We start from the raw sequence: 17,559 nt of genomic DNA, 5'->3' as shown, positions 1-17,559 counted from the left end.
TTTGTAGTGTGATGAATAGGGAGAAATTCCATTAATGTTAATGGAACTGCTCTAAATTGTTAGCAAATACTTGTAAGTTTTCAGTGCTAAGAGCCTCTGTATGTTAGCTCTTTGGAAAACTAGCTGTTTTGTAAACGACTCACTTCTATAGATTATTTTATAAGTTATATAATTTTCTCTGAAAGTAATGCCTCCTATTTATTTCCATTGAAACTGCAACAGATACAAAGAACACAATAACACTATTTGATAGAGCAAATTTTCAGTAAAAAAAAAAGACTATTTCTCAACATAGTCACCACTGTTAGCGATGCATTTTCATAAGTAATGAGCCTGTATGACATGCTTGTAAAAAGCTGCACCAGCTAAGGTACTCAACTGTTTTTGTCACTACTGCTGAAACGCATCACCCACTGCCTCACTGTGCTCACATCCACTTTTTGGTTTCCTTAAATGCATCAGTGATGTCAATGGATGCCATTTTTTCCACCTGGAGGAATTCAGTGACACAACTTTGCTCCATGCGCACTTCCGTATCAGCCACCACTGTGTCATGCTGCCCTTCTGCTGGAATCTGTCACATGGCAACAATGTGGAATGGGATGTTGGTGGGAAGGTTCAACCTCTACTGTACCACTAACATCCACCTCTGACCTCAGACATCTGGCCAACATAATACTTTCAGTGGGTGTTACTTTCAGAGCAGCCTATGTATATGAAAGTTGAAGGTCCATATAGGTGGCATCTTTGCTTGGAACAAGCTTGCAACAGAGCTGGGACAGATCAGAAGTCTCTGAAGACTTTTTTACTCCTGTACTTCAGTTGAAGATGGGAATTCAAATACACTTCCTAAGAATTCACATTAGAATCTTCCTATTTTAGAGATTTAGTGCAGTTTTGGATTTCTGGCTGTGAAGTCCATTTTCTGTTGAAACAGAAAAGGGTGTTTCTGAGAGAGCACGAAGTTCCATAGAGGGGAGAATAATTGGAGTAAAATCATAAATTAATCAGAGTTGTTGCTAAGTTGTTGCTGATTAAATAGGTTTTAAGCTAGTTCTAGTGAGGATCTCCCCATTTTTCTGTCTCCACTAAATTCGATATAAAGGTCACAAATATTTGGTTTATTATTTTTGGTGCAACCCTGAATAAGGGGTTTTTCTTTCTTATTAAAAATATGAAATGATTGTCTTCTGTGCCTTCAGAGGACATGAATTAATTTGGAAAGCAAAAGACCAGTTTTCTGGTGACTCCAAATTACTGTTTTATCTTCCTGTGATGAGTACTGTGAATGTTATGGTCATACATTCTATATGAAATTGAAATGCAGTAAGACATAAAATTATTTTAGTACAGTTATCTCAGTTGCTGCAAAATACTACCTGCAGTCAAATTTGCAGGCATAGTTTTGCAAGTACTGAGAAGTCACTTGCTCCCTGGGAATAAAATCACTACTGCAGGGACATCTAAAATCTGGAATACAAATCATTTTATAAAGGGAAAGTGGTCCAATTCAAGTCTTTGTTACTAAATTCATGTCTACACTTTTCAGGCATCTGATCTACTTCTTGGGAAAGATATTGGACAAATCCATGATTAGAGCCTTTGTAATGTAAACCATCCCTACTGCGTTGGAATTGATTACACACATTTGGTGAAAGATGATTTGAATGGTAAGTCACTTAGTCATATTCTCGTTTTCACACATCATTCAGCTTCCTACTGGCCTTCTGCTCATTCTTTTCTCTGTTCTCGCAGCAGTATGCACAGCATGTTCCCACCATTGTTCAGCATATAGTTTAAGATGATATTAAGATAGAAAGATCAGTGGGAATGTGCAGAAAATGCTCCCGCTGAAATGTCTGTACTTCTCAATTGCACAGATAGCTAAAACAGCATTTAAACATCCCCAAGGAAAACAGGGAAACCTGCAGAATTTAATGGAGAGATGAACTAATTGCTGCAAATAATTATGAAGTCCCGGCCTACAAGTGGCTGGCATGCTTTGTTTGCCAGTGCAGTTTGAGGGAACTGAGAAGACTCAGCAGCTGCATCTCTTGTATTTCACCACATGGACAAATAAACTTTGCTTTCTACTATGTAAATATCTGAAGCTGAAAATAAGAGAACTGAGCCAAAATTGAACCTTGGCCTCAATTCTAAATCTGCATCAAATTTATCTTTTTATAATCACTAGTCTAAGTTTCGTCATATGAACATGGTGAACCATGAGATTCTAAATTCCTCAGATTCTAAACTGTTTTGATTGTCCTTCTGCAAAGACAGTATCATAGGAAGATTCAAATCCCGTAATTATGAGCTCCACAGTTTTCTTTTTCTTCCTAAATTCTTGCATAGAATTACAACCAGCCTCTCATCCTGACATTTAAGTCACTTAGACATCAAAAATTAAGATTGCTTGTTTTCATTGAAATAATATTGGCTGAACTGCATGACAACATTTCCTTACCCCATAGTTACCCAGAGACATGGTCTTAACAGTATTGAGGCTTTTTCATTGTGACAAGGCTGTGTACTGACAGCTGAGAAAAACACCTCTAACTACATCAGAATCTTGATTAAAAATATTTATCCAGAGTCTGAAGGTGCAGAGTGGTGCTCCAGAAGCCTTCTCAGCTGTTCCTCAGTACATATGACTTATATCAGCATGGCATAATGCAGTTCTGAGTCAAGAAATGTGGGCTGCTGAAATGAAGAACTGGCAGTATAGCTACCCTAGCATCAAGCTCTTCTTAGACTTATAAAGCCTGTGGTTCTTGTAGAATACATGCTTGGCCAGTTGAGGCTCCCTGTCCAAGCTTAAAATGCGGGTACAAGATTGTGAGGTGGGAGGATGCAGCAAGGCAGCGTGGAAGGTACACGGAAGTACTGTCTGAGAACGCATTGGGCTAATTGATACGAAACTATGCTCTCAGCCTGCTCCTTGTAGCTGAAAACCTCCTTTCCAAAAACTTTATATAGAGCTGATGAGACCTTCTATTCATTCTCTCACTGCATCTCTGCTTAGATTTCTGTTGAATTAAGAGTATGAGCAGTACTGCCCCAACAGGTGGGAGCATTACAGGAATCTCCTAAACTTGTCAGAGAAGCAGTATCTTTAGAAATCTTGATGGTTGGACTGGAAGATCTTGGAGGTCTTTGCCAACCTGATTCTATGAAATTGTATCTCAGTAGGAGCAAAAAGTGCTAAGGTCTTCCAGGCTGAGTATCAGAGCTCTGTGGACCTAAGGTAAGAGGGACATCTGGTTTGTCTTCTCTTATGACAGGGCAGAATCTCTCCAGTTATCCCAATTTTGTTCTGTATATCAAGTGATAATCATGTAAGAGAGGAAGAATTGTAAATGCTGTGCTTTGTACATGATTCCCATCAAAGCTCTGATATTTGCAGCAAGTGGGGCTCTATATTTGCTTCTCTTATGGGCATATTAAAGATCTGAACAATCACTCTGCAGCCAGTGAAGCCACCTTCTAGTAATGTATTCCAGTCTTGGAAAGATATAATGCGCCTGCTGTGTGGACTGAAGGGAGCACAACGGAATTTCTTCCCTGCCTCTGCTTCAGGCAGTGTTCCCTAGCATTCCTGCTTTCTGGTAAATAAATCCATGCATAAATAAGACATTAAAAATAATTACTTTTTGATAATTTTTTTAGTGAATATTCCTATTTGCTCAGGGCTCTCTTTGATTCCCCTGAAGCCAGATATGGCCCATATACAATGAAAAAAATGAGGCAGTCTGCTCAACGTGCAAGACTCTTTATATTCTAGCAGTAAGAATCAAGCAAAAAGAAAAGGACTTTTTTCTTCCTTTGTCTTCCAGCAATGTTAGCTTAGACAGCCACCAGCACATGAACATTTACATAAGGAGGGAACTGCAAAGCTGCTGCCAACTGCCCATAGTGCCTGCCAAAAACAGATGTTAGATGTTACTGCTAGAGTAATGTCTTCTTCAGCCTGACATGTGAGTGCTGCAATTTTTATTTAAAAGGAAGAAGAAAAATATGGCTGAATTAATGAAATGAAGCACACAACATATGGTCTGAAAAAATTAGAATGAAAGGGAAAGTGCTGGTTGTCCAATCGCCTAAGACTGCTAAAACTTAGCTGGGTGGATTTCTAGCAGAGAACTGCCCTGGACTGTTGAGTAGCTGAATCTCATCATCTAATTGGTCTGCTTAACTTTTACAATTTTGCTCCGTACCTTCAAAGTGATTTTTAAATAGTTTCCTAAAGGCAATGATTAAAACTGCAAAGCTCTGTATTGATCAAGAGGATGATAAAACCAGCATGCTCTGTTAGCAAAAAATCTACACATGCTAAGCACCAGACAATATTATCACAAGAACTGTGAATTATGCTTGGATTTTTCTGTCATTTTCTATAGTCTGTAGGATTCCTACAGACTATAGAAACACAGCTGAGGTAAATCTTTTGTGTTTTATTTGTCAAGCATTTCATTCATATATTTTATTCAAAAAGAAGAAACCTATCTCCAAAGGTGAACTATAGTACAGCTTCTTACTTTGTTTACCTGTCTTCGAGCAGAAAACAGCCTCTATAGAACTCAAAGACTGACTTACACTGAAGTCAGCATTTTATAGTCAGCTGATATGAAATTGTATATGGATACTGGATCTGTAGGGTCAGCAGAAATAATGAATCCTCCTTTCTTGCATTTGTGTTTTGAGACTAGTTTACAGGGACTCAGTGATACCTAGAAATAGCTAGTTCATTCTTAGCTCTTCTGATTAGTAGTCACACTGTTTTACTTGCGAGCCATGAGTTTCTTGAGTTTAACATTTCCGAGTCCTCTGTTCCTTGCCAAAATGCTGTCAGAAGTAGTTAAAAATATAAGGGGAAATACAGACAACCACACAGGCTCAAATACTTCATCATTGCATCAGCATTTTTTCTTCACAAATCATGGCTAAAGTGGGGTCAAATCCTCAGCTTTCATAAGCTGTGATTTCATCGCAGGCACTGCAGTGAAAGCAATTTGCACCTACTAGGTGTCCATCCCAGATGACTACGATACCAGGCAGAGCCTATCCGTCTCCCACTGCAGGAGCAGCTTACACAAACCACCTTGCAGTTTTTAGAATTTTGACTTGAAGCTGTTGTGGAAAAAAGGCAGCTGCCTAATTGCACAGCTGCCTGCCTTGCACGGGCTCGTGAACAAAGTGCCACCTTCTGCTTTTGAAGATAAGATGGGACAAGAAAGTGAGTGCCTTGTATCCTTCCTACCCTCTTTTCTTTTCCTTGGCTAGGAAAGAGGGTTGTCAGGCTCTTCCCAGGCAGATTTGAGTAAGATAGGTTCTGCAGACAGGTCACTGCTGACAGGAGGAGAACCCTAGTCCCTTTCTTATCACACCTGCTATGCCTGTGGCAAGGTCTGATGCTGCTTTGCTCCTATAGGGTGCTAATTTACTTGATTGACATGGCATTCTGTGTGTGAATTGTTACTTTTTGTGAATTTGATTAACTAATTCAGCCTAGAGGAGAGTCAACACATAGCAGGACTTCCTTCAGAGAAGAGGAAGAGGGGATAGGCTCATACATTTTAGTAATGCTGGTGTATTGGGTTGGCTTAGCCATCTTACTTAAATACACCAGCTGTAGGGGAACTATTAGGGGCCTGAACTGGTAATTGAGCACCTGGTGAAGGGGAAAGATTGCTCTGGGGAGCACACGTGCAAGCAATTCATCTATGCTTCCCATGTGACCAGAAGTCACAGGGGCCACCCCTCCCTGGGCTCATTTAAGGGCTAGCCTCCAAAGGGAGTTTTCCTGGCTGATGGCTGTTTTCTGGTAAGCAGTGCTCTAGAGCTATGAGCTCACCTAGTCAGACAGGTAAGACAACTTTTTCCTGCATCTGGTTGCTTTTTTTCTAATGGTGCTTTGCTTGGTATTGTGTAGAACTTATCAGAAGCAGTTTCTCTGTTTCCAAGGATGAATATCAACAGATTGCGTTGAGATGTTATCACTGCAGGAGAGTGGCACAGAAGCTACACTCTGCAATATGCTTTCAAGAACTCTTGAATAATCTTGGCTTTTGCTCATCCTGCTTCTTTAAGTGTTTTTCATCTCTTTCTTCTCTCAAACTACTGTCTCTTTCTCCTGTGATTTGTAGTGGACATGCAGAAAGAAACAAAAAGTAAATGTATACTAATGTAACTCTATAGAGAGACAGCAGCAACAGCAGTGATGCAGAACTTTTGCTGAACACAAAACATGGTGTGTTTAGCTGTTTGTCTTTTTCCTTTGCATCTTCCTATCTAAGGAAGTAATTACTGTTGAATTATATGAGAACTAAATATCTGTAGAGAATGACTTGGCCCTATTAATTATGGGTCTCCATAAGAAAAAGAATAGGTCTAATGTGTTGTCAGACCTTTTTAGCCAACAAATATGGGACTCATTGGTATCAAATATCAATAATAGCTTTTGTTAAATTCAGATTGGTGACCTCCGACAAAAATTATAGGAAGAACTTGTGTCTACATAATGTGTAATATATATTAAAGAAATATTTTTATAGACTACTAAGATGTTAGGTAAGGTCAGTCTTATTTTCTTAGGTTGTCATACAAGGGGTTAAAGCTGATACTTACTGAATTATTGTTTGCAACAAGTCAAGAATGAGTAAGGCTTTAATACAAATGGAGTCAGAAATAGCTGATGTGAAAAAGCAATCACAAAACTAATACAGTATTTCAAAGAGACAGTTACAATGTCATGTCTAATTATGTCTTCACTTAAATGTGCGTAACTTTGTTGTTCAGATTCACGTGTTGCCTTGTAAAACCTTTCTTGCAGTAGATTATTGCACATGGCTTTATGTTGCCATTTGGTGAAGTATGTAGTAGAACTTTTGTGGATTAAGCCAGATGTAAATGAAGTCCTAAAAGTTTTGTGGGTTATTCAAGAGCCATACGCAGCATTGAGAAAGGTTAGGTACTTAACACATAGGACAGATATTTGAAGTACTAAGTATTTTCTTGTTACTGTGCTTTCTCTCTTTATTTTTGCATTGTTTAGCAACTCCCCCAAGTGACTACAAAATAGGTTATTGGTCTAGTGAGTTTGCTGGAAGTTTTTTGAAGGGGAACAGCTTCTTGGCTGCAGGGGGACATTATTCTGATGTACCAACGAAGTATGGAAAACCACCACATAGATTTCCTGGTGACTAGACAGGAATTACTGACTGTAGCGTGTGAGTAAAATGAATGGACAACCTGAATTTTGTTTCTTTCTGGGACGAAGTAAGTTCTAGGAGTTAAAGTAGAAGCTGAAAAAAAGACTTTTTTTCTAATTTGAAAATTATGAATAACATTTAGCCTTTATGTTTCTTTGTTGTCAAAAGACTTTGGAGTTAGTAAAAGAAAACATGAAGACACCTCATGGTATCTAACTATGGTAACTAACTATGCGTGTGCTGAATGTATAATGCAAGAACATCATGTCAACAGCATGAAAAAGCAATATGTACTTGCTACCAAGTTCAACAGATGTTGGTAATACGTTGGCATATTCATCCAGTTAAAGTAAAAAACAAATAGCAAGAGAAGCAAAAAAAAGAGAACTCTTTATAACTAGGAGAGCTTTGTGTTTTATGAATTAGAAAAATGACTTCACTTACTAACTTCAGCTCAGGGTGAAGAGGAGAAAGGATGTAAGGTAGGAAAAGGTTTCCAAATAAAGGAAGGTACATAGTAATCCCTGGGCGTAGTTAGTGTACAGTTTCAATTTAATTAAAAACGTTTTATACATATCCATCAAACAAATTAAATTTCAAATGGTTATATGCAGAAATAATCTTCAGAACCTATTCAGGGATTGATTCAAGGAAGCTTGTAAATCACTGCTTTCCATTGCTTTGTTTTTTCCTAAATATTCACCATTAATATCAGATTGTGGATAGAACATAACTGCATACTGTGTCATATTTGGACTGACATCTCTGCAAACTCTGAGGAATGTCATAATAAAAACAAGACTGAGCAAAGAATCTTACTACTACAGTAAGATGCTATTTACCTTATTCAGTGACCCATTTTTTGTGAAATGACTATCTCACTAGTGTATCAGGATCTCTCTGCAATTGCTCTGAGGCTATCTGCAATTAAATCCACGAGGTTTGTTTCTTCCCCTTTATTTCTTCCTTGATAGAGAAGATGTCTTCCTTATCCATTTCTGTTTCTCTTAGCTTCTGAAGACAGTTGTGTGACTTGATGGAGCTTCCTAGAGAAGCAAGATGCACTTGATCCTGCTAAATTCAGCAAGGAATGGCTGTGTTTGGATCTTGTAAATAGGTGACATGAGTTCATGTGTTTAGTTGCTGCTACAGAGCCCAGAGGAATTGTGCATGACTGTAGGATCACACATTGTGTGCATTTTTGCTACTGTGACGTTGATATTCACAGAAGCATTGAAGTTCACAGCTGTCTGTCCTTTCGTAGATAATCAATATGTCATGCATCAGCACTGGTGGTTATGCATGTCAAGCAACCAGTCATCAACATCCAAGCTATTAAAGATTGTGGGGGTTTTTTCTTGGTTGAAGAGCTGTAAATCTATTCTCACTAAAAACAAAACAAAACAGTAGAAACCAAGAAACTCAATGTAGTAACCATCACATATTGTCATTTCTGCCTCTGGTCAGGAAATTTTTATGGAGTAAAGAGAGAGCCTTCCCCTGTATGATAGTGAAAATAAAATCTGCATGGTCTCTAAACCACCCAAGCTGTCACCAGCCGACAGATCTGAAATATGAAAACCACTTTTGACGTTTACTGATCGTAGTCTGCCAGATGGTGCATGACACTTCCAGACCAAGTGATAGGGAAGATAGGAATGGATGGAAAGCAGAGCAGAACGGAACTGTAAGCATCCTCTTCTGTGATTCTGACCATTTGCTACTTCATAAATTAATCAATCTGATTTCTGATGTGTGGTTACTATTCTGCTGAAAATTGAACTAGCACAAATGGGTCCCATTCTGCATCCCAGATGAAGATAAAAATGACAGGAGATAAATAGAATTACGTGAGACTCTGGAATCTTCTCTTTATCTATGCTGGTTCCCTTGTGACACAGATATTTATGGTCTAAATTAGTGTTAATGTTTTGCACGGCTTAATCCATACTGCTAAATGATTTTTGCGGTAAACAGCCATAAGTGCAAAACATTACAATTCTGTTTCTCAGACTATAATTTTCTGCAGCAGTAGAAAGGCATTAGAGCTTGCTTTGACTTCTGTTTTGTTAAATAAGGGCATGTTTTAATGTGTTTCTGAAGCTACCACACTGTGTTCTTATGGGGTGGTTCACTGACTTACTTCCAGCTAACAAAGCATGGGTGAAAGCTGATGTGAAATCTGGAATTGAATGTAACCTACAGGAGCTTCCCTCAAGGTGGCACTACTGAACTGCTTCACATACCTCTGAACCCTTATGTAATCTTGTTTATATAGTAACAGGGTCATTTTAAAGCTGAGATCACACGATGCAAATTTGACCAATGATTTTTCACTTTTGTTTTGGCAAAATGCCTTTATGTCTAGGCACAGACATGTAAAGGCAATATTTTTGTGCAGGCTCTGCCAATAGAGTCTTGTACTCAAAGAAGACTTGTTAAAAGATAGCCAGGATTATACCTTGCAGTTTGTCTTAGTAACTATGAATCCCTCTAAAATCTGCTATACAGATTTACGGGTGATTGATTTATAGGCCTCTTCATGTTGGCTGAAACTCTAGATCTGTGCTGAATTGAACACGCAACATCAATTTGAAAGGATTATACAAATCACGGTCAGAACTGAAAGAATTTTCCAATATCTGTGAATAGAGAGCCCCTGCATGCAGCTTACGAAGGAGGCTCTTGCCTTTGCACCATCCTACTAGAACTACATGAAATACTGAGTAGAAATCAGAGGTCATGTAGTATATAGAGGTGAAAGTTTAGGAGCAATGTTCATTGCATCTCCTCTCATTTCAAGCTTTGCAAGAAATGCACCCTGAACTTCCCACATGCTTTCTTGACCTTTGCACAAGCATGCAGCTTTCCATATTGTGAGTTATTTACAAAGAAAATCTGAATTGTGAGCAGTAGAGGCAGTCCTTGGAAATCAAATGCCTTTTTCATTTTTCCTTTTATCATTTTCTGCAGTTGTCCTCCACATAGTGCTCTCTGAGAGTGCTTGAATTATGCTGTTTAAAAAAAATCCATTTTTTTTTTCTATAGGTAATTCCATGTTGAATTGCTACATAGCTTGGGATAACACTGAGGAAAACAGAAGAAACTGAGACAATATCTCTCATAATAGCAATTACTTTGTAGTCACAGAATCGTAAGAACTGCTGGAAATCTGGCTATTCTTTGAGTGTTTTAGGAGATGTAATGAAGTTGTCCTCATTACGAGGCTAAAGAACCTTGCTATGCTAAGACTACGCTATGCCTTAAGTGATTAATCATAGCAAAACCTCCTCTGTGTACCCATGAAATGACTTGGACAACATTCAACTGTTTATCACTGTGAAAGATGGGTAGTGTTAAAAAGCAGCTTTACTTGAAATGCATTTGTAACTTTTAAATATTTCCTCAGTGATTCAAGGGTAGTTGGATTCTATATCTATGTGTTTATGTGAGTAGGCTTGAGTGAAGTCTCCCTGCTGTGTGACACCAATGCAGCTCAGTCAATGTTTAGAACAAAATATTTTCAGGCCACGTTGGACCAAAAGCTACTCTACATTTTTCTTTCACCTTTGTCAGCTGTTTTGACAAGATGCATCACCTCTCCCTCAAAGCTGTTGCCTCCTACAGCAGTGCTGCCTTTCTTTGGGTCCTGAATTACTGCGAAAGAAGCTTTGTGATCATGCATGATGTTATAGCAAGAAGTAGCCGTGGCTGTTTTACTGCAGATAAAGAAGGGCTAGTTTGCCTAAGCACACTCTGAGATGAAATGGCTGAATTTAGTAAAGGTCCATTGGACAATACTGGATAAATTCTTAAATGGCATCGTGTTGAAAAAAAATTTAGCAAAAACTCCAAAATAACAATTGAAGGAGGTAATATGAAGAAGGCATGTGCAACTGGTATTAGATCTGGAAGTTGGTGGCCCTGCATGTGGCAGGGCAGTTGGAGATTGATGACCCTTAAGGTCTTTTCCAATCCAAGCCATTCTGTGATTTTAGGACCTCTGCCTTTAACAATGATACCTAAGGGAATCCATGGCCATGGAATGCCATCCAGGGTGGTGGTCAGTTAGCTGTTGTATCCACAGAGAATGCCTATTACTTAAGTTTCTCAACTTGATATTTTTTCTTCCTCCATGTAATACAAAGTTGTGTTTTCAGGATCTGAATATGTGTGAAGATTGGACATTGTCCATTGTATGTTCAGCAGACAGGTTTGTTAATTTAACTAGCTTTTGTAGGACCAGGGAAGAAGTACAAATCAGGCTGTATTTGTTTTATAACAAAACCCCAAACCTCAATTACTATGTTGAAAACACTCATTCTAATTCCTGTAGGTTTTTATTTTTTTCAATAAAGAAAGTTACCTGAAGAAACCCTTTGTTGTCTTCCTTGTGTGGAAAGATTCAATATTTCTGTATGATAGTGGTAAGAATCACTGTGATTAAAAGGTCTAGCTGAAGTCAATATCAGCTTGCAGTTTATTCAACAGAGCCAGTGGTTGAATCCTGAACTCTTGGAAGCTGCTGTGATGACAAGAACAAAGCGAAGAAAAACTGTACAGTCATGCCGCTCTCTGTAATGAGTAGAAATAAAATAAACAGTACCCTACTGCTTACTGGATCTCGATCCTGAAAGCACATAGGCATACTCTGAGATTCAGTCATGGACTTTCTGACTAATTTGTGCAACACAACTTTGTGGGAGTGTTTTTCAGATTGAGCTCCTAAGCTGACTATTGCAAGAAGGGTAGATGCCTGCCTTAAAAGGCCCTCCTGCAATGTCTAATGGCCTGAAAAGGTATGAAACAAGCTATAGATGGTAAGGGAGTGAGGCTGCTGAAACATGAAAAAGTTAGATCTGTTTTCATCTTACAATGTCTGCTGTGCCTTTTGCTCTGTTAGGCTAGGGGAATTAATACAGAGTGTTTCTGAGTCTGTGAATGAGTAATAATTTCATGGGATGCAAGACTCAGATAAAAAAATGACTTTTTGAAAGTATTATTAGTATCTAAAATGAGTAACAAGTTTCACTCCTGCTAATCTCTTGTTATCCCTGTCTATTTTTCTCAAGTCTTCTACCTTCCCACTCCTTAACATTCATTGCATAGTTCTGATTTAATAACTTAGTGAATGGTTTCCTCAAAATTGTATCCATGCTTTTAGAAATATTATGAAAAATTATTCCCAGATTTAATGAGAACAGGAAGCAGCCAGGCAGAGAAAAGAATGGTCTAATTAAATCTTTATATCCCAGTCAACTTCAGTTCTGTCCACTGGTATAGCTTATAAAAATGACCCACTTTTACTATATTGAACAGTTTCTTTTGCTTAGAGTATAATAGATGCCAGTGAAAGACGTAAGAAAGCGAACTTCTGATTGCAACTCTGTCATATCCATGTATGTGTGTGATGTGCAGCAGCAGTGCATGAAGTAACACAGTGAGAATTTCCAGTGAGTAAGTGGAGATGGAAGAATTGATATGGAAAACTATTAAATGCATGATAAGACACTTTGATTGCAATAAGAAAGCAATGTTCATATGTACAAGCAGAGGGAAGAGAAGGACTGTTAAGATAGGCTTTCATAGAGAAGCAGCTACACTGCTAGATGGAATCTAATCAATGCAAGCCTGCTTACAGGAAGGTTGGCATCAAAACACAACAGCTGAAGTGTAGCAGATGGCTAGATCTGAAGGAGATGTAAACAGAGGCCGAATAACTAAGCATTACATTCTGCAGATGTCAAAGTTTCCAGGCTGTAAAAAGTTTAGTCTAAACGCTCTCCTGAAAGCTCTTTTTGTTTTTAATTACTCAAGCCCCTAACTCTACCCCTACTCTTTAAGATATTGTGTGATATCTTAAAGGCATCTGAGTTGTCTGTTTTCCCAGACTGTGGTGACCACTGAAAGGCCATAAAATGCAATTATCATTTTCCTGCTTCTTGGATCCTGCCAGTACTGTGTCCTTTCAGAATTTCTTACTCAGTAGCAACAAGATATTGCAAAGGCAAGAACACTGGTATCAATGCAGTTGGAGGACAAAGGAGCACAAGGACATTGTGGTTAATCCATCAGATCAGGAAACTAACAAAAATCTTAATTCTATTCTTTTCTCTCTTTCTTGCATATTCCCAGCTAAGCTCATTGTGCCTGTGTATAAAAAAGGAATTGTATACCTTAGAGGATGGCAGAAAATCAGAAATGAAGGGCTACATGAGGGAGTCTATTGTCCACAGAGCAAAGAGATTTTTCTGTAGCCCTACAGAGAAAATAAGCAGACTGAGAAGTCATATGAGTTGACCATGATTTGTTCCATGCATTTTGTGCTGCCTACCTCTTTTGTCATCATCTCCCACTTGTGACTTGAACTTCTTTTCATATCACACCTCTACTTAGAACAGGCCATTACTTTGCAGATCATAAGTATCATTCATCCTTTTCAATCTTCCCTTAAAACACTCTGCCATTGAAAAAGAAAAGCTGTGAGATCTCTTCACCAACAATAAACTGGCCTGTGCAACACATTTTTGCAAGAGATAGTTGTTTATTCTCAATGTACTCTGTAAAGGGTATGCATGTACTTGATGCTGTATACACAGCAGTATCTTCCAAAGTTGGGTAATTCAGACTCGTAGGGCAGATGTGGCTAGTCTTCAAAGAAAGGACAGCAAATGGCAGTGTAGAGGGGAATAACAGACTACATCCTGAGCTGCTACCTGGAAACTGATATTGAGAAAATCATATAGGGAACATGTTACTTTCCAGCTTAAGAGTAATGAAGAATGAATTTTGGTAGAAAAATATTTTTAAAAACTTTATTCATTTTTAAATGACTGTTTTTCATCTCTTGCTCTTATAGTGATTGTAACTGTTTTTCATGGGTTGATGTATATAGAGGATTTTTTTTTTGCCTGATTTCCACCTTACTGCAGGAATTCCAGCTTTATGCCCTCACAAGATTTGGCTTCCACCAGCAATGCAATTTAGTTAGCCCAACAGGCCTGTGTCCAATCACCATCAATACTATGCTATGACTTCTATTGTTCATGTGGTTAAAGGTCATCAAACAACATCTCCAGTTTGTACTCAACAGGAATCTTTCCCAAATCTGGAAGAAAGACTTCAAGGTCTTCATTTGGACTTTCATTCCTTTCCATGTCATAAAGATGAAGTTATTGTCCAATACTTTGTAGTGTGTTGGAATTACAATTAGGATACCTCCCTAAAATGACTGAATAAAGGATATTTCAATTGGGATTTCTGCTGGTGCAGACAATTTCAAACTGCTATAAGGATATTTATGGTACTGAGACAGGCCTCAGAGAAAGGAAAAAATAAAAACCGTGCTTCAGTTAGCATTCACCTTGCAGTATTAGTATGATGTGTTTTGCTTTGGCAATACATTTTATCTAGTCTAGTTCAATCAGAGTCCAAATGTCATGGTGGAATGTAACCATGTGTGACATTGGCCAGTTCAATGACTTGGCTGGTGAAAGCTGACAATTCAGTTCTGGCATGTGGAAAACTCTATGTTGCAGTCAGGGCCATGCATAACACAAGGAGATGAAAGACTTGATCCCTGAAAGTGTAATAGTGTGATAAAACTGTGTTAGAGTATGTGAAGACTATAGGTTCATGCCGGCTATGATTTTAAATTCAGATCCACGCGTGGATACTGTAAGAATTAAAGGTCTTCCTTCCAAATATCTGAGAATTTTTAAATGCTGAAGGAGATAAGAAGTAGAATTCAGATCCAAATTGAAATAACTCTTTTTCAGTGAAGTATGGATGAAGTTCACGTTGAAGTTGAGATTCATATTCTACTCTAGCTGAACATGCCATCTTCTCAAAAGGAAGAAGACTTATGAATCATATAGTTAAAGAGTTGATTGAAGAGTTAAACAGAACTAGCCACTGACAGTGATTATCTTAGAAGTGTAGGTTATTTTCAGGCAAAATGCTTGAATCTTCTGGTTGCTGATAAATTCAGTGTTTCATCCTGAGTAATCCATTTCACATCTCTTTCCATGAATGTAAAACTTCACTGAGACTTCCTTGTTAGCCAGAAAGCTCAGATGCTACACTGATGGACGTGGATTTGAGCTTCTCAGACATCTCTACAGCACTCATTTAGGAGTTCTGCTCTATGGAGAGCCTCATGCTCTCAGCTGAGGCATGAAGCATGAGAATTGCTGTTCACAAGCACTGAAGACCTTATCTTGTTTTTTGTAAGATTTTTGGGATCTGACCCTGGCCAGTATCAGATGCTTCACAGAAAAATGTAAAGAATGCTCCAGTATGTATTTCTGGAATAAACTCTGCTATTATACAGAACAAAGCAAACATAACTGATACAGTTACTGAGTGAATATTAATCATGTGTTGTAAGAACAAAAACACATGAATTGAATCAGCTGTTAGCATCCTAGGAGATGTATGGAGTTTTAGGAATTAACCATAGATCTTTCCAAACTTTCAGCTCATCCTACAGAACTATTGTTTGCTTCAGTACAGAAGGAGGAACTTCACATACCTGTCTCTAAGAGAACTGCAGGGTTGTTTGTTTCCACGTGGAGCTATTTACAACTGAAGCTTCCATATGTATTCTTGTAAATCTTGTTCAATTATTCATTTATCCAATTCTGCATGGTGTTTTTCTTTTCAACTCCTGGAAATCTACAGCAGGGAAGTTTCTATAAACAAGCAATCAGATACCTGTATAATGAACAACAGGTGTGAACTTATCCTCTGCTAAACATCTTCATTCTAATATCCCTCCAGGAAAAAGTGATGGCATGTGACTTAGCTCAAAAAATGGGGAGTTCTCTGAGAAATCCACTAAAATCATGTACTTTTCTCAGTGTTTGTGTGACTTTCTGTGAGCTTAAGTTTTCTTATCAGAAAGTGTGTAATGCCTTCTGAGCTTCTAGCTCTCCTACAGCTGGTTAGACACTGTGCCATTCTCAGTCAGACACTGGTTCATTCTCACCCCAAATGAATAGACGTGTAATTGCCAGATATCAGCTCACAATACTAACTTGATAGATTTCCTACTGCCCGCAGAGTTCATCATAACGCAATCATGCCATCAGCTAGTCAGAAAGTTAGTTCAAAGGCAAAGTGTGAAATCAGCCAAAGAGGACCATGAGAGTCTGCCCTTGGTGAAGCTGTGCTGTCTCACATCGCCTCCTCATCTTGAATGTGCCTTAATGCCTGTTCCAGGAGGATCCACTCCATGTTCATTCCAGGCACAGATGTGAGGCTCACTGGCCTGTATTTTCTTCTTTTCTTGAAAATAGGAGTGATGTTTCTCTTTTTCCAGTCACCAGGGACTTTGCCTGACAGCTGCACATTTTCAAATATGGTGGAAAGTGGCTCAGTAGCACATCAGCCAGTTCTTCAGGACCAGGGCATGTGTGTCATCCAGTCCCATCAACTTGTACGCATTCAGCCTCATGAGGCGATGTGTGAGACTTGCTCTGCTCTTACTGTGGGTGGGATTTTGCTCTCCCAATCTCCACTTCATGGTTTAGGGACGGGTGAGACACAAGAAGCCTCACTGCCAGTGAAAACAGGCAAAGAACTCGCTGAGTACCTCAGCTTTCTCCATCTCTGTTGAAGCCAGTTCTCTTATTTAACAGAGAGGGGACGTTCTGGCCTGTCCCTTCTGATCAGTGTACCTATAGAACCCCTTCTTGTTTTTAACATCCCTTGCCACATTCAGTTCTGTCTGCACCTTGTCTCATCTCTGTGTGTCTGGACAGCATTCTTGTATTTTTCCCAGGCTTCCCATCTGCCTGTATTTTACTTCTTTACCTCAGTGACCAGCAGTCCTTTGCTCAGCCATGCTTGTTTCCTCTGTCCTCTTCACGACAAGGCAAGACTCTAAAGCTGCTTTGCTGGACTCTTCCACTTTCCCAAATCTTTAGCACTTCTAGTGAGAGAACAACTCAGAGAAATAAACCAAACAGGTCTTTGATATCTAATGTCATTCTGCTAAACGAGCATATCGGCCTTCCCCACAAGAAGGCAATACTGCCACAAATATTGTGTTTTGGGTTTTACAATGCTGAGCTGCACAGACATGGAGTGCATTTCTCTTTCTGGCTACTAAAGGAGTAAAAACAAATATTCTGCAAGCTTCTCTTGTACCTAGGCCCTCAGACATCCTGTTGAACATACATAACATTATGAAAGCTCCTCATAACTAGGTAGAATAAATGTTGTTGAATGAGTAACTGTGAATTATAACACCTTTTTACTGAAGAAGTTAGAAAACCAAATTAAAAACTTGAATCTGTTTTTGAGAAGAAAACCACAGCAAACCCCAAAGTCATCTTTGTATTTT

General features: G+C 38.7%; 1 long non-coding RNA gene across 1 annotated transcript in view; it reads left to right on the top strand.

Moving 5' to 3' along the window:
* The window catches only part of LOC122166386, a 62,674-nt gene that overhangs the window by 24,940 nt on the left and 20,175 nt on the right, over nucleotides 1–17,559 (top strand). The window contains exon 2 of the long non-coding RNA XR_006170794.1: nucleotides 1,550–1,670. This is a non-coding gene — a long non-coding RNA (uncharacterized LOC122166386). The remainder of the gene's footprint in view (nucleotides 1–1,549; nucleotides 1,671–17,559) is intronic.

Source organism: Centrocercus urophasianus, unplaced genomic scaffold (assembly GCF_019232065.1).
Source record: "Centrocercus urophasianus isolate 14NV4802_14NV808 unplaced genomic scaffold, USGS_Curo_1.0 seq_10, whole genome shotgun sequence".
Lineage (NCBI taxonomy): Eukaryota > Metazoa > Chordata > Aves > Galliformes > Phasianidae > Centrocercus > Centrocercus urophasianus.
The sequence above is the reverse complement of the archived record's forward strand: the minus strand, read 5'-3'. Positions and strand labels throughout refer to the sequence as shown.